An 18,875-nucleotide genomic window follows, 5' to 3' on the forward strand; every position below is an offset into this window, starting at 1 on the left:
AAGAAAAGAAAAAAGAAGAGAGAGAGAAGAAAAAAAGAAAAATGAAAACGAAGAAGAAAAAAAGAAAAGAGAATGAAAGGAAAAAAGAAGATGAAGAAGAAGAAGAGAGGAAGAAAAAATATACGCAGACGCGAAAACGAGAAAGACGAGAAAACGAATGAACCGATCGTTTAGATATAGTAATCGTCTATATATTATGGTTGACTTTAATTGGATTACGTATACAAGGAAATGGAACCTTTCGAGAAATGTCACTGCATACTACCGATTACTACAACTATGTAGTTATGATACCGAAAGAACGATTATATCCTACGAGAAAGCTCTTACGTACATAGATGAATATGTAACTTCGAATCTAACGTGTGGTTAACGTAATAAAAAAAAAAAAAAAAAAAAAAAGAAAAAGAAAAAGAAAAAAAAACAAACAATGAAAAAAAAAAAGAAGGGCTTCAAAAAAACGAACAAAAGAAAGGATTACGAAAGAAAAACATTTGTGTATGGGGGGGTGTGTGTGTATATGTATGTGTGCGCGCGCGTACGTATGTGTTATTTTTGTTTTCTTTTTGTTCTTTCTCTCTCTCTCTCTCTCTCTCTCTCTCTCCCTCTCTTTTATTTTGTTCTTACCTTTCTTTTTATCCGATCAAATAAAACGCACGATAACGAACGATAATCGTATGCAAAAGAGTCAGGACGGTCGGCCATTATAGTATTAAACATAGTGACAAAAATTTTTCTACAGATTTATCGTTTCGATTATACCCGAGGAACGTCGATCGTTTTCTTCCCCTCTTTTCCTTCCTTTCACCCCTCCCCCCGGTAACATCGTTACACTTTCTCCGTACACATTCCTCCCTCCTAACCCTCTCTTCTTTCTCTCTCTTCTGCTCCACCATCTCCTTCTATCCCCTCCTCCATCACCCCATCTCCCCCCCCCCCTCCCCTCTATCACCTAGCCCCTTCCTTCCTAACTCCTTTCCTTTTTTTATTCATGAAAACGACTCTTCCATTGCTACTATAAACCGCTATGTTCGAGGCGACCAACAGCAGTAATAGTAATAGTTCGTTGCTATTAAATAAGCGGTTAATTGCGTTATGTAACAGGAAGTGAAATGACCCCTCCCTCCCCCCTCGCCTCTCCCACCCACCCTTCCCGATTTTAATTCACAACCTCGTAGCTGTCACGATGTTATATTTTTTTTCGAACTCTCTCTCTCTCTCTCTCTCTCTCTTTCTCTCTCTATCTCTCAGCAAAACCAAATATCGTACGAACGATAATCATAAGAAAGTTGATATAAAAATATTTTTATTAATGAAAACGAAAGAGAGAGAGAGAGAGAGAGAGAGAGAGAGAGAGAGAGAAAGAAACGGACGAGCCCTCGTACGGGAGAAAAGTTTTTTTTACCTGTGTGTTCACTCCCACACAGGCACGCCTACGCATTTATTCCGTTTGAATCATCCATCCGACGTTTAACAGTACGTCTATTACATAAGCGTTTCACTGTGCGATACTACCAAAATAGGTTTTAACTCGACATCTGGGAACGTTGACTTATTATGCGAGATAGCTTTCTCGTGACTTTTGAAAGTGTCCCCGACCGGGCAAAACCTACCATCGAAGTTAATTTTATTCGCGAATAGAAAGAGAGAGAGAGAGAGAGAGGGGGGGGGGAGAGGATAAAGTAAGTAAAAAAAAGAGCAACGAAAAAACAAATACTAGTAAGTACTTACGTATAAGTACATTAGTGATTAAAGACAAATTCGAGACGTTTTTAATCCTAATGCGAAATCGATACGAAAATTAACGAACCTGGTGGTACGAGTTGATATATATATATACATATATATATGCACATCTTTTGTATCGTATCTTATTAATTTTCATATTTGAATTATTTAACATACAAAACGTGAAAAATGTTGAATTGGAAAGATTTTATCGTGTCGCATCGTTTAACGATATCTCGAGATGTTAATATTAATTTCTGATTGTCAGAGATAAAAAAGAAAAAGAAAAGAAAAAGAGAAACAAACAAACAAAAAAAGAAGAAGAAAACAAATTCTATCGATCGATACGATCGACAAAAGGAGACAAATTTTTCCAAAAAGAACCAACAACCAATAAATGTCAGTTCTAAGGTTTTCCTTCTCTCTCTATCTCATTCTCTCTCTCTCTCTCTCTCTCTCTCTCTCTCTCTCCCTCCCACCCTTCTCGGTTTTGAAATAACCGTTGTTGTTTTCTTGCCCGACAGATTCAGGAAGTGAATTCGTTCTTGCAAGTGAAAGTCGTTAGGCAGCCTTCGCTAAAAGCCATTCACGTATTAAGGATAGAACGAAGAGAAGTCGGCACGCGTTTATAAATCGTCTTTGCATTCACCATGAGGATCCAATCGGATCCTTCTACCTTTTGTATTTTTTATTTAAAATAAAACGACGATCGATGTAAAAGGTTGGGTATGCCAAGTGGGTTGAACAGGAACTAACGATGATACGAATTTTCGATCAATGATTAATTTCGTTAACGATATATATGCCAGAGAGAAAGAAAAAAAAAAGAGAGCGAGAGAGAGAGAGAGAGAGAGAGAGACCATTCTATACTTTATTTCATCTTGAATAATACTTTACACAGCTCGTTGCATAATAGTTTCGTCACACTACGCCTCGACAAACATACGCATTAATAATAACTGTTATTAATAAGATAATGCCAAGCGCTATACCACGTAAATCGATATCGTGGCATAACTCGACTCGAGGAGCTCTGATTATTACATATCGCGAACGGTTCTATAACATTCATCATGGAAAAAGAACATACACGGGTTCTCTCTCTCTCTCTCTCCCTCTCTTTCTCTCTCTCTCTCTCTCTTGAATATATCGGCCATAATGTAAGACTTCAGTGTCTCTTTTAGAATCGTACGAAATCCTTTTATGTAAAAGATCGAAACGTATCGAATAGTCTATCGAAAAGATTATGAGAAGAAGAAGAAGAAGAAAAAGAAGAAGAAGAAGAGAATCAGAATGAGAACCACTGACCGAAGAGAGAGCGATCACACTCGACGATCCGCAAAGTACTATGTTTGTACGCGCGCATACGCGCAAACACATACACACGCACAAAAACATACAGACATATATATATATACCACACATACGCACACACACAACCTACGACTCAGTGAAACGCTTGGGTACGCGATCGTACTCTGTTGTATAACCGAAAAAGCAAGCGCCGTCGTCCCTCCCTCTTCCTCCCTCCCGAGTAATGGTGCGTGCACGGCTATCAAATTATTTTCACCTTTCAAGTCCACGCATTCGACGATCCATTGTCAAGTTTAAGTGCCGAATTACTCGAGGCCATACAGAGACTATTCCCCGTCACCCCAACTGTCTTTATCTTCTTTCATTCGTCCCTTTAATTATTTGTTCCTTTTTTCTTTTGTTTTGTTTTCTTTTTTTTCTCTCTTTTCTTTTCTTTTCTTTCCTCCTCCTCCTCCCCCCCCCCCTCCCGCCCCGCAATCACGAAACTCTTATTTTATTTTAATATTATCAGAAGGTCTCTCGAGAGAAAACTATATTCCCTATTTATATCCTGTTTATTATTTTAATATCGACGAAAAAATTAAGAACGAGCAATGAGAAAAAAAATCAATGGGAGACGAGTTTTTGATATTTTAATTTAACGATGCCGACGTATTTTTTCTTCTTTTATTTATTCGATAATATTATAATTTAATTTCGTTGAGTAGAAATCTTTAAAGAGAGAAAGAGAGAAGACGATCGTTCCGATTAAGCTCTCTGTTATATTTTAAGATAGTCTAAGTTTAAGCGTTAAAAATTAAAAATATAAAAGGACATATAATCGGTTTCGAATAATCGAAATATCTTGGAATTATCTTAGATACTGGAATTATATAGGCGTGTACTGAGAAATTTAAACTTAATCCAGGCTGGGGGCTGGCATTTCACGGAAACGGAAATATCAAAGCTACTTCTCTCTTCTCTCTCTCTCTCTCTCTCTCTCTCTCTTTCTATTTCGAATGGACGTGCGCACTGCGCGTTCTCTATCTTGAACTCAAAGATATCGCCTGTACGTTGCGGGAAGTCCACCTTACTTCGTTAGACTGTGACACGCGTACACGAGAAATACTTACGAGGTAGAGAAATAGAAAGAGAAAGAGAATGAGAAAGATAGATATATAGATAGGAACGTACAGGCCAATGAAAGAAGAAAGACACGAAATGTATATATGTTTGTGTATGTTTGCCTCTCTCTCTTTCTCTCTCTCTCTCTCTCTATCTATCTATCTTTCTTTGTCTTTCTTTGTACGTTTATGTGTGCATACGTGCACACAAGTAAAACTCACGTAGGTGGTACTACCAATGTACATTAGTAGTAATAGTAATAATAGTAGTAGTAGTAGTAGTAGTAGTAATAATGATGGCGATGACGATGGTAATGGTGGTGATGGTAGTGGTGGTGGTGCTGGTAGTGTAGGTAGAGAACCTCGCGAGGTGTGCAGGCGTTCGGAGGGAAGAGATTGTGGGGGTAGAGAAGCTCGCAGGGGTTTATAGATAGCAGTGCATGGCCTAGAAACTGTGCCGCTCGGTGTTTTTGACCCTTCGCCTAGCTACCGCTTCTGGGCCATTGCAACATCGTATGTTCGTACCTCTTAAGCGACGTTCACACATAAGAACGATTAGATTCGCGAAATATATCTTTTTCATTAGATTCATATATCATAAAACGTATATGTAGATTAATTAATAAACGTCGATAAAATCGACGATTTATTCTTAATAAAAATCTTATGGAATATAATAGATTATAAAATGATAATCGATAGGTGTCCACTTCGAAATAAATATATTCACGATAAATATAGAACTATGTAAGCAATAATTATAATCGATAAGCATAGTTTTATATATATATATATATATTTATATTATTTGGTTGATTATCAAAGATCAATAATGGTAATTTCTCTATTGTAATTTTCATACTATTTAGTAAAGTATATCATAGAATGTCGTCGGAGTCTATGAGGGAAAGTGAACGAAATGAAATATCATCGTCTATAAGAACGATCACACGATCTCCTTGCGATATCTCAGGATCATCTGAAAATAATGCATCGCAAGCGTCTAGGATCGTACGGTTCGATTATTATCTGTCGGATCCAGTGTTCAACGCGCTAGCAAATATACTAGAATAGTAGTAGTAGTAGTAGTAGTAGTAATAGAAGAAGAAGAAAAAGAAAAAGAAGAAGGAGAAGAAGGAAAAGAGAAGGAGGAAAGAACGAAGGGAGAATGGAGGAGGGGAGGAGGAGGAGAAGGAGGAGAGAGAAAGAGAGAGAGAGAGAGAGAGAGGGGAAAAATTCGCTCTAGTCGGTGTACTCTACTCGACCTCCTTATCGACCGTGGATTCGACCTCGCTCGCGCGTTTATCGCTTCCGGGTCGTTGCTTCGTGACGGGTCATTTTAAGCAACGTTCACAACGTTATTCGCGTGTACCCGTTGTTACATGGCAAACCAAACAAACGGCAGGTATCAAAAGCCAGGAAATAAACTTTCGCATCATTCTCGCAATTCAATCTCGACCTATGAACTTCCGTACGCTCATATTACTCTCTCTCTCTCTCTCTTTCTCTCTCTCTCTCGCTCTTTCTCTAGTCAAATTCACGCTCATTAATAAATAAAAAAGTTGATATAACATATTTCTATACCCAAACGAAAATAATATTTTCTTTTCTCAAGTATACGATATTCTATATTTACGCGAATACGGAAATAAATGTTTTCCCTTTGTAATAATATAATAATAATGTAACGGGTGATATTTTCCGATCGTTTTTCTCCAATCTTTTTCTTTTATTTTTTTTTTTCCCCCATTCCATCCATCTGTTATTTCATTCTTTCCATTTTTTTTTTTTACCCAACTTTACCCTTCGTTCAAAAGGAACAAAAAGAGAGAGAAAGAGAGAGAGAGAGAGAGAGAGAGAGAGAGAAAGAAAGAAAGAAAGAAAGAATAATAATAATAATAATAATAATAATCTTTTCCCTCAGCTTCAAATCTGACTTTATATTTTGCAACGCTAAATGTTCCTAGTCATTTCCCTTAAAATTTTTCTCCTTTAGTATACATAAGTCCTTTATGTGAATATGTAATTACATAGGGCATCATATATATATATATATATACATGTACATATATATATATATATATATATATATATATATATGTATATATTATACATATAGGATACAGATATCAAAGTTGATAAAAAAAATGTAGGTATAAATGTTGTATAGACTTAGAGGATTAAATGCAAGTACTCGAGATTGGCGTTTCAACGCGCGTATTACGCGTAGTTGTTGTACGTACGTACGTAGGAGTGACGTAAGAGAACTTTCGCTCGTTTCTACCGATTACCAAGCCGGCGCGCACTACCTTGCACTTGCATTCGCGCTTTCGCGTGCGCGCGGGCGCACGGTCGCGCGTGCACGCGCTTAGATCGTTCTCTAATGCGGTTCTAGACAACTTGAAACCAGTCTAAGACTTAGCAATGTAATTCGCTGTGACAAGTCAGGGCCGGTTGTACAGTCATTAACGATCAAGGATCGATATAATATCGTTAATATCTACTTCGCGATTTATTCAATGTTTGATTGTCGAAGCTTTTAAAATCTAGATAGTTATGAAAAATTTTTATTTTTTCTTTCTTTTCATTTTTTTTTCTTTCTTCTTTTTTTTTTTCTTTTTTTTCAAAAGTGATCTATAAATTCTAACGATAGGATCTTATACGGTCTCCTTCGTACGATATAATTTCGTAATAACGATGTGATCGTTCGAAATAATTTTACATCGAATATATATATATATATATATATATATATATATATATATATATATATATATATTATCTAACAACATACTTCCATATATACTTATATCTATCTTTCTATCTTTCGATTTCTTTATAAATTATAATACATAGATTTATTATGTTGATCATAAAGAATTCATAATATTTCTAATAACGAATATCTATCTTTGAACAGAGAAAGTTTTCGACTAATAATAATAATAATAATAATAATAATAATAATAATAATAATAATAATAATAATAATAATAATAATAATAATAATAATAATAACAACAACAACAACAGCAATAATAATAATAATAATAATAATAATAACTATCATCATCATCATCATCATCATCATCATCATTATTATTATTATTATTATTATTGTTATTATTATCATTATCATCGTTATTATCTATAGCTAATGTGCAAAGATTCGTGAGGGGTGATTGGTGAGGGGGCAGGGAGGCGGAGGAGGAGGGGGGGGGGAGAGGAAAAGGGATTACATGAAAGAAAATAAAAAATTGTAAAAGAAAAAAGAATACAGGGAAAAAAAAGAGGACGAAAAAAAGGAAAAATAGTGTAGACAAAAAAAAGAAAAAAAGAAAAAAAAAAAAAAGAAAAAAGGAAAAAGAGAGAATAAAAATTAACGTGTAAGTAGTACGATGTAAAGCGACGATAAAGAAGACGTCGACGATATTCCTCTTGCTCCACATACGCGAGACAATTCTTTCTCCGGCGTACTCATAATTACGACCTCGTATGCGTGTCACGCGTGTAGGCACGCGCGCAAGAGCGAACGAGCGTGAAGCTCGTCTCTATCCAACGGGATCGTTCGGTTCGCAGCGAAAGTGAACACGGAGAACGCGTCATGGCTCGTAGCTTCTTCTACTACACTACTACTACTACTACTACTACGATTACTACTACTACAATTACTATTACCACTACTGTTACCACTAGTTCTTCTTCTTCTTCTTTTTCTTTTTCTTTTTCTTGGTCTTCTTCTTCTTCTTCTTTTTCGTTTTCTTTTTCGTTTTCTTCTTCTTCTTCTTCGTTCCTTCACCGGAAAAGTCGTTCTGCGAGTTTACCGTTGCCTCCCCCCCCCTCTCCCCTCCCCCCCGTCTATTTCTTTACTAAACACGACACAATTCGCTTTTACATCGTTACATGCAAGACTCGTTTTAAATCGATTCATCAACGATGATAACAATCACGCATTGACAATAATCACGCACAGTGGTTTTTTTCTTCCCTTTATTTTTTTATCTTTTATTATCTCCTTTTTTTCTTCTCTTTTCTTTTCTTTTTTTCTTCTCCTTCTTCTTGTTTCTTTTATTTCCTCATTCTTCTTCCTTTTTTGTACTTTTTTTTCTCTTTTTTTTTTTTTTTTTTTTTTTTTTTTTTATAGATACGTATTTACACGAAGATTCGAATATTTTAATGAATTCATTCGAATGGGGAAAGATTAATTATGATATGTATTTTTATTAGAAAAATTTATATTTTATTATTATTATTATTATTATTATTATTATTATTATTATTATTATTATTATTATTATCATTATTATTATATCAAAGGGATTTTTTGTTTTATTTATTTATCTATTTAATCTTAAAATGAATGTACAGATATTATATTATCTTGAAATTATAATATCTTTTACATAATTCTTCTTTGACGTATTAGTAAGTGTCAATTTAATTAAGTGTGTCTTACTTAAAAAATACTTATTAGTATTTTTTATAACATTGTTCAATTTATTTTGTTTTTTGTTTTTTTCCTTTTTTTTTTTTTTTTTTTATAACGAGATCGATCAGATACAAACGAAACGAGTACAGGTTTCGCTTGAAAAAAATCTTTCCTAAAAGAGAAAAAAAGGAAAAAAAAAAAAAAAGAAAAGAAAATGAAGAAAAACAAATTATACATAATAATAAAGGACTGATGAAAGCATGTACTGAAATGTAACATTTCGATTATTGGGAATGTTATATCTCAAATCGATGACGTGAAGGAATTAAAAACGTAATTAACGAAGGAATCTCTCTTATCGCTTTAAATCTCGAATCACCGTTTAACTTGCGACACTTTGTAAATGGGTTAACGAGACGGGAAGAACAGAGAAATAAGAAAGAGAAGCCGATGGAATCATTTTCTCACGTTCGAAAGTTACGCTCGTTGAGAGCACGCGGTGCTTCTGATCCGGCCGCCAACAGATTAGTATCTATAGGTGTGTGTAAATATATATATATATATATATATATATATATATATATATATATATATATATATATATATAGTGTATATACAAAAAAAAAAAAAGGATAAATAAAATCCACCTTAGGGCATCTCTTTCGCGGCATTTGGTTCGCACGCAACCAACAAGATATCTATATAGAAATTCCATTCGATTACGGGGAATGATTGAAAGTGAGTACGGTTTTTATTACGCTTGTACGTGATGAAAAAAAAAAAAGAAAAAAAAAAGAAGAAGAAGAAGAAAAAAAGAAGTAGAAAAAAATATAACAACGCGTTTTACTCAAATTAATACCTTCCGCGAATATTCTTTTTTCTTCATAATTTCCTTCCTTTTTTTTCTTCTTCTTCTTTTTCTTCTTCTTCTTCTTCTAAATAATCTGACATTGAAAAGTACAATTCAATTTGATAATGATTTAAATGTAATATTTGAAAGAAGAAAATAATAGAATAAAAAAGAGAGAAGAAAGGTAATAAAGAGAAAACAAAAATTAATACAATATAATTATTGTTTTAAACGGCAAGATAATATCTGTTAATCAATTTCTCTCTCTCTCTCTCTCTCTCTCTCTCTCTCTCTTTCTCTCTCTATCTATCTATCTTTTCTCTCTTTTTCTATCTCTGTCTCTTTCCGAGACTTCGTCTTCTAGCATCGTGAAGTTACAAATACATCGCACGGTCCCTCGAACGCGAAATATGTCGGTCGCAACTTTCTCTTTGGCCAGAGGCTCTCAAACATGCTTCCTGATTCCGTTCGTGGTCTTCTACGATAATGGGGATTATCGAATCATATAGTCTTATTCAATTTAGTCGAGAAAGTTGTCTCAAAAGGGAAGGTTAATCGAGAGTTAACGATTTGAGAATCACTGTCGAATACTCCGCTAATCTACGCTTTCTATGTTCTATCAACAACCAACCACCTCCGTAATTATTTAATACGCGGAAGAGAGCAACGTCAACGAGTCGACCTCCCCATCATGGTTAAAGATTTTTTTTTGTTTCTAGAGAAAAAAAAAAACAAAAAACAAAACAAAAAGAAAAACGAAAGAAGAAAAAAAAAGGGAAAACAAGAAAGAAAGAAAGAGAGAAGAAAAACAAGAAAAAACGGACGAAGAGAAAAGAAGAGATAAAAGAAAAATGGACGAGTGAAATGAGGAAAGAAGGGAAAGCAAAAAAAAAGGGGGAAAAAAGGAAAATTAAATAAACCGGGAAGAACTTTGATAACAATCATATTACGTGTTAACTTTTAACGTGGGTGTTATGAAAGTTCTCTCTCTCTCTCTCTCTCTCTTCTTTTCTTTTTTTCTCTTTCTCTTTCACCCCTTTCGATCAATTGAAAAGCTACTGTCAAGCCAATTGTTTGTTTCATTTAGCAACAAGTATCCTTTTCTAATACTTTCTTAACTAAGCAAAATCCAAACGTCGCGTTTGGCGTTGATGTTACTGCCGTTGCCAGAACTATTAGCTTTTGCGTAATGGTAGAAACATCATCGTCACTCGCAAAACGACGCCATAACGTTGAGAGTACGTTAACCCCACGAGGAGACCTGAACGCGGCTTTCTCCATCGACGAACGTCCCCTTCCTCTTATCCCCACTTACCCCTTTTTATACAATACATCTCTCTCTCTCTCTATATATATATATATATATATATATATTTGTTGCTATTACTGCTCCTTAAGAAGATCCATTTAATACATCCATTCCTAAAAAAAAAAAAAAAAATCTAAACGATTATAAGATAAAGACGATAAACGTTATACGACAAATGTGAATGAAAAATAAAACATAGAGAAATAAGAGAAATAATATATTCGATAGAAAATGTCGAATTTAATAAATGTGATCGAACGTTCTCAATCGAAACGGGACTTGCGCAGACGTAAACGAAACGAACCAAGCGAAACGTGGCTAGCGTAAGTGCGTGAATGTGCGTGTTTCCAGGAGGAACTAGGAAGAGAACGAGGAAGTGAGAGAGAGAGAGAGAGAGAGAGAGAGAGAGAGAGAGAAATGGGGGGTGTACAGGTTCGTCGGAAGGGTGGGGGAAGGGCGCCCTTGCCCTTGGCATTGCCGCTCGATACGAATAGTCAGGGCTGTCCAAAACGGTGCCGAGTCAATTTGACGTGCGCGTAAGCTTCGCGCACGAATGCTCACCGGAAATGAGAAGAAAGTAGAGAATACGGAACGTTCGTGAATACCATAATTCATAATTTTTCTTCGTTCTCTGTGAATATTTACTTATCTGGATAAATATCTATATGTCGACTTTATCTTCGACGATATCAAATGAGAAAAGAGATAGACAAAGAAGAAAAATAGGATTTTCAAAAGGAAAGATAATAACAAAAATGGAGAAACGTCGTTAAAACAAAAAAGAGAGAGGGAGTCGGTTGGGAAGAGAAAAAAAAAAAGCAAAGTCCGTAAGGGATAATATTACGAAAGGTTAATTTGTTCGAGATTGTAAAGAAAAGGAAAGGAATGATAGATTTAAAATAAAAGATTTGCAAAAAAAAAAAAAAATAAATAAAAAAAAGAAAAAAAGAAAGAAAAAAAAAGATTGTAAAGAAAAGGAAATTTATTAATATTATATTATTATTATTACTACTCGGTGATAGGCGAAAAGAAAGAAAAAGAGAAAGAAAAAGAGAAAGGATATAACATACGTGTAACATATATATATGTATGTATTATATATTTAGTCGATAAGATTAAAGGAGAAATTCGGAACGTTTTCGACACGTCGTCGTCCTAGAAGCCGTTCCGCATCGTTTACGCATGCTCTCGCCCTTGCCCTTGGTCGATACTCATCCCCTCGAAGGCTGCCTTTTTCCGGAGTGAGCCCTACCCTCCTCTCTCTCTCTATCCTCCGTCTCTTCGTGATCTTTCTTCCCTTTTGCACTGGGTACCCCGACCACGTGGCGGCCACGTGGAACCCGTGACTTTGCTTCTGCGCAGGTGCCAACCCCCAGGAAAAGTCCCTCAGGGAACGATTACACCCTACTCCGACGGGTCAATGTACTCTCGGAAAGTAGGCAAGGTGTGGCCTAATTGCTGAAATCTTTTCCTTTTTTTATTTTCTTTTTCTTCTTTTTTGCTTTTTTTTCTTTTGTTTCTTTTCTATTCATTTCTCTCCCCTTTTTTCTTCCCTTCCTTTTTTTCTTCCGATCGAAATTTCTACGATCATCGTTGCCCTTCTGCCCTTTTTTTTTTTTTTTATTTTTTTTTTTTTATAATTATACTGACGAGAATTCTTCTTTTTTATTCGAATTCTATCTATCGATTGAAAAATGATAAATTTCTAATCTAATTTTATTATTTTCTTCTATATTACTAATAATTTTGTCCAATATAAAAATTCGTCTAATTGATTTTTCACTTTGTGTAGATATATATAATAAATATATAATATATATATATATTTTATCTCCTACAGGTTTATATATATATATATATATATATATATATATATATATATATTTTATCTCCCACGCGTTTCTAAGAAGAAGCCCCTTTCGAAGGTCAACGACCTTAATCGTTCCATACCGTGGGGGTCGTCCCTCCCTTTCTCCTCGCATTCTCTCGAAGGCCCATGAATCAGGATGCTCTTTAGGGTTCGCTCACCGACATCTGCTATGGCTGACAACAGCGTGTAATTAATCGATATCACAACTTCCGCGTGTCGGGATGAAAGGATTCCCATTCTTGTATCGATAAAAATCCTTCGATAAAAAGTCTCTGAGTGAATTTGTAAAAGAAAAGAAAAGGGAAGAGAAGAGAAGTAAAAAAAAAAAAAAGAAAAAAAAATGAAAGAAAAAATACAATTATTAAAACATACGTATAGTGTATATCGATCGTGTTTTATGTTAAATACATAATATCGGATCAATTTTTGGAGAAAAAGAAAAAAAAAAACAGAGAAAACAAAACAAAAAAAAAAAAAGAAAAGAAACAACTTCAGAAGCGACCCTTTCTTTCTAACCACCCTTTATACCTTTTATTTCTTTACTTTTTACTTCTTCTTCGTTTCCTTTTCTTTCTTTCTTTTCTCTCTCTCTTTCTTTCTCTCTCTCTCTCTCTCTCTCTCTCTCTACCTCTCTCTCTCTCTCTCCCTCTACCTCTTAAACTTTCGACCGTTAGAATCAAAGCACGAGTGGCTAACCCTCATAATTTCAAAGACCGCGACAAGGAAAAAAGAAAGTTTAAAGCTATGGTCAACTTTTCTGCTTCCTTCTTTTTGCCTCATCTACCCCTCTTCCTTCTACTATTACCACTCCTTCTACTTCTTCTTCTTCTTCTTCTTCTTCTTCTTCTTCTTCTTCTTCTTCTTCTTCTTCTTTGATGCTTTAAAAAAAATGCCTTTTCGATACAGGGAAGAGGTCGTACGTCTCCGTTTCACGATTCGTTCCATACGTCTTCTTACATTATTTCGTCTTCTTCCAACGTTTTAACGAAGCTCTCTTAACGGTCCTCCTCCTCCTCCTCCTCCTCCTCCTCCTCCTCCTCCTCCTCCTCCTCCTCCTCCTCCACCTTTTTTTCATCCTTCTACTCTTCAATGTGCCACGAGAAAGATCTTCAAATGTTTTTTCGCCCCTTCGCTTTAGCTCGTTCGAGTGGCAGCTCGGTACTCTAAGGGTTCGCATCTCTCTCTCCCTCTCTCTCTTTCTCTCTCTCCCTCTCTCTTTTATATTTTTCCTTTCGAAGTCATTCCAAGTGACGTATATTTACTTACTTAAAGCCATATTTCTTTTGAAAAATTAATTAACTTTGTATTTATTATATAACGTTATCTAGAGTCATCGTAAAAATTCTTAAACGATCATCAATCTCGATCGATCTCGTAGAGAAAATAAAAGAAAAGAGAAGAAAAAAAAAAAAAATAAAATAAAATAAAATAAAATAAAATAATTAAAGATAACAAAGACAAAACAATATATTCGTATACGTCTTGCTATTTATTAATTAATTAATCATTTATTTATACGTAATATAATATTGTCTAAATTAGTCATAAAAATTCTTAAACGATTATTATTTTCGATCGAACTCGTAGAGAAAATAAAAGAAAATAAAATAATTAAAGAAAATAAATAAAAATCTATAAAATTTTCTTATATACACATTTAGATATCAAACTAGTATACAGTTATCTGATACCTATTTTCTCTTTCTGTTACAGGTAAGCTTAAGAAGCCCTCACCTAAGGTGTTACTTCTCGCTTTACATCTCCGCACATTAGAGGATGTAGCGCGAGAGCTTAAAGAGATTAGAATTTCATGACCTTTCGTTCGTGAAAGTAGCGTCGGTGATCGTAAGTAAAGGATCGTTCATTGCGTTTTACTTATTTAACACGTCGACGGCCAACCACCATGACCGTACATAAGGCCTCGCGCGTGACGTGAGCTGAATTTGACCTCCATATCGGATAACGTGTTGAGCTCGCGAAAGCACGCATTCGTTCATTCCTAATAACGAGTTTATATCGGATTTGTTTTGTTTTGTTTTTCTTTGTTTTATTTTTTTTTCTTTTTCTTTTTTTTTTTTTTTCTTTTCTTTTTTGCATACTTCTTTCTTCTTTATCTCAACAGATTCTCAAGAATTTCGGGATAGGTCAAAATTAGTCCAATATCTTTCCCTTTTCCCATTTTTTTTTTTTAAGAGAGAAAACAAGCCGAACGAACGAATAAACAAGAGAGAGAGAGAGAGAGAGAGAGAAAAAGAGGGAGGGAGAAAGAGAGAGAGAGAGAGAGAGAGAGAGAGAGAGAGAGAAGAAAAAAGATCAGAAATCCCAAAGAGTAAGATAAGAAAGCAATTTTACAAAGTCTCTTCTACTTCCCTTTGAATCCCTGTTTCTTAATTCTCCAACTCGGGGTTCCTGAGGGGTCAAGTACAGTTCCTTCGAGTTCCGAGATTGGCCGTTTCTTAGCTCCGTCAGAGTAGGAAAGAAAGAAAGAAAAAGAGAGAGGAAAAAAAAAAAGAAAAAAAAAAGGAAAGGAAAGGAAAAGGAAAAGGAAAGAAGGGAGGAAAGGAAAAGAAAAGAAAAAGAGAAGGGGAAAAAAAAATAAGAAGACTTATCTAAGGATAAAGTGAGATAGAGAGCGATCGTGAGATAGGGAAAGAAGGAAGGAAGGAGGGAGGGAGAGAGGGAAGGGAGCTCGAAGAATCGGAATCGAGTGTATACGAAGGGTGAACGACCGAAAGGCAGGGGCACTGGGCTGCTACCCTCCGCGACGAAAGAGGGAGAGAGAGAGAGAGAGAAAGATGGAAAAGAAGCGAGATGGAACGAACGAGAGAGGGTAACTTCGATGTAGAAAGAGAGGGAGAAAGAGAGAGAGAGAGAGAGAGAGCGAGAGGAGATGGCCGTCTCCCCACTCCCCTCTCCTATGTCGTACCCACCAAAGAGGATCAATACGAACCACGTGGTGTGGCAGTAACGCCACAGAGAACGCCGTGCCTTACCCTCGTGTATGCAACAACCTAAGCTCTCTGTGAACAGAAAGGTTGGAGGGAGAGAAAAGGTATATGGGGGATGAATTCGTCAACGGCTTAACCGCGAATCAACTTTTCTATCCGATCGATCTTTTTCTCTCTCTCTCTCTCTCTCTCTCTTTTTCTCTTAACGCTAAGACCTAAAACAGCTCAACCAAATATTTCACCCTCAACGAAACTACTCACTCCTACTTTGCCACCTCCTTCTCTCTCTCTCTCTCTCTCTCTCTCTCTCTCTCTCTCTCCTTCTTTTTCTCTCTCTCTCTCTCTCTCACCCCATTATTTTTTTTTTACCGTGACTTTGCCCTTACCACGGTGATGGTTCCCCGTTTTCGAGGTCAACCCTATGTATTAAATCGACACAAATATTGATTTCAGTAAATGATCGGCAAACATCTGTCAATGAAACCAGATTGAATCTCGTTGGTTCATTTGAAAATTTGTTTAAAAGAAAATTGTTCGAAATTGTTCGTTTGATTGGCCCAAAGACTCTTTTCTTTTTATATGACGAACAAGTCCATTCTTTTTTTTCTCATCTCAATGAAAAATAATTAATTGTAATTTTTATCATTTCCTTCCTATCTTTCGAAACATCTTTCACGACCCTATCTTCTAAGTATTCTATCGAAATATCCTATTTTTGGTTAGCTATCGATCCCCTCTCTCTCTCTCTCTCTCTCTCTTTCTATTTTTGTCTATTTCTCTCTTTCTATCTTTCTGTCGGCATACCGAGTTCGTGCACTCGATTCACCTCGTCGTAGTCGAGATCCACGTCAGTTTACCGACCAGGGAACGGTCTTTATCTTTCTAGGACACGGAGTCATCGGTGCACAAAAGTCGATCTACATCGATGATCTTCCGACCTCGAGTGGTGCGAACTCGAGCCTAGCGGCATGTTCATTCGTTTTCGAGATTTTTTATTACATATTAATGGTATCAATGTCGTAGCGAGAAACAGCTAACACAAATTTTTCACGATTAAAGCATAATGTTAATGTACGTACATACGTACATGCATACATACATATATACATATATATATATATATATATATATATATATATATATATATATATATATGTAAAGAGAAAAAAGAAGAGAAATGAAGAAAAGAAAAAAAAGATGATGATAACGAAGTCGCGAATGTTACGCGGGCATCTGTCTTATCGATCGTGCGATAATCTCTCTTCTTTCACTGGTGAAGAAAAAGAAGAAGAAGAAAAAAAGAATGAGAAAATAGAAAACAGAAAGAAAAGAAAAAAAAAATATATATATGTATATTATTGTTATTATTATTATTATTATTATTATTATTATTATTATTATACATATGCGAGAATTTAAGAGAAAAATTTGCTCTCCTTCCTGCCTTCGTGAAAGATTCCGTGGCGGGGTGAAGGAAAGGGCAAAAAGGGGAAAGAAAAAGAAAAAAGAGAAGAAAACGCATTAAAGAAAAAAAAAGAAAAAAGAAAGAAAAAAGAAAAGAAAAGGGGGAAAATAAAAAAAAAGGAAATGTGTTTGTAGCACATACTTCTGCCTATCGAGCTATCTCAGCTCGAATAACGAACACGAATCCACTGAAGAAGGATGAGAACACGAAGAAAGAGGAAAGGAAAAAAGATAGAAAGAGGGAATGAAGAGGAAGAAGGGAGGTTGGATGAAGGGGGTGGATGGACGGGGTGTAAAGCCTACCCTTGTAGATTGCTTTGAAGGAGGGCTGCTATTACGGCTGGTTTCATACATTGCACACCCCTGACTTCGAGTCTAGGTCGGTCATTCACCTCGGCACCATCCCCCAACATTACCCAGCAACCCCTACCGAGTTCCCTACGATCTTCCATCGCGTCGGCTATCCCCCACCAGCTACGTAACCTCCACCATCGTCATCCCCACCATACTACCAAGCTACCCTTCCTATCTTACTCCTCTTTTGCTTACCATCATCCTCCCCTCCCCTACTTTCCTCCTCCCTCCCTTTCCCCGCTTATTACTCAGTGACGTCACTATACCTCCCCTACGACTCTGACAGTGGGAGTTTGACGGAAAAGCGGAGAGAGAGGGAGAGAGATGGTAACAGTGGCGTAGAGTTATGGGGATTCTCGGATTCGAAAAATTATTTTTTATATATTCTCAATGAATTTAAAAATGTTATTTCCCGTAAAAAAGAAAAAAAGAAGAAAAACATAAAATAAAATAAACAAGTAACGAGCAAAGAAAAAAGAGAATAGATTGGACAAATTTTTTAAAAATGCACATTAATTCGATTCGTTCTTATACCTTCGAATTCAGACGTCTTCTTTTTTTCATTTTCCTTTTTTTTCTTTTTTTCTTTTTTTCTCTCTTTTCCCTTTCGCATAGACATATAGACGGGTATATAATGTATAGATATTTCAATCGAATCGTTTATACGTAAGTATAATTAACCTATGTAAAAAAAAAAAAAAAAAGAAAAAAAAAAGAAAAAAAGAAAAAAAAATAATGAACAAGATTTCAAATATCTCTCGGGCTCGTAAAAGGTTCGATTTCTTAATTATCACATAAATCATCAAAAGTTTCGTCTTTACCAAAAAAGAAACGTTCCATATTCACAAAAAATGCGTATTCGCTTCGGGCGAGAATATCAAATTTTAAGCTTCATTATCATTCAATTATGTTAATAAGACGACCTACGATCAACTCCTTTCTCCTATTGACATATACTTACATGCGTTACTGACCGAGCTATCATCAATTTTCTAATACCCAATGTCATTTCTTTCCTTTTCTTTATTATTTTATTTTCTTAAGTAAACACTCTCCCTCTCTCTCTTTCTCTCTCTTTCTCTTTCATAATTTTTTGATTATTTTCTTTTTCTTTTTTTTTTTTTTTGACTATAATACACAATATCCGTACTCGATCAAGACGAACGCGCGCAAGAGAGTTGGAGATCTTCGTGAACGTTTAAGAGAGGCAACACTCTCTTTCCCTTTCTCTCTCTCTCTCTCTCTCTCTCTCTCTCTCTCTTTCTCTCTTTATCTCTCTCTCGCCCGTTTTGCTCGCGGGAAAGAGAAAACTACCGGAAATTTAGTTATACCGCTCGATTACGTGCGCTTCGTCTATTCGTAGCAGCATAGAGAATAGGAGCGTATAAATTTACTCGACACTATATACTTCTTCGCTTTTCGATAAAATAGGAACTCCCTTCCTCTCTCTCTCTCTCTCTCTCTCTCTCTCTTTGATTTGGAGATATACGTGATATAATTTTTTAA

General features: G+C 35.6%; 1 protein-coding gene across 9 annotated transcripts in view; it reads left to right on the top strand.

Annotated features, from left to right (window-relative positions):
* The window catches only part of LOC124426930 (hormone receptor 4-like), a 110,398-nt gene that overhangs the window by 50,997 nt on the left and 40,526 nt on the right, over window positions 1–18,875 (top strand). The window contains exon 1 of one of the 9 annotated variants that reach the window (XM_046969231.1): window positions 14,432–14,448. The exons of the other annotated variants lie outside the window; for them this stretch is intronic. The gene's annotated coding sequence lies outside the window, so the exon portion shown is untranslated. Of the gene's footprint in view, window positions 1–14,431; window positions 14,449–18,875 lie in introns of those variants that run through there. 9 annotated transcript variants of the gene reach the window in all.

Source organism: Vespa crabro, chromosome 9, assembly GCF_910589235.1.
Source record: "Vespa crabro chromosome 9, iyVesCrab1.2, whole genome shotgun sequence".
NCBI lineage: Eukaryota > Metazoa > Arthropoda > Insecta > Hymenoptera > Vespidae > Vespa > Vespa crabro.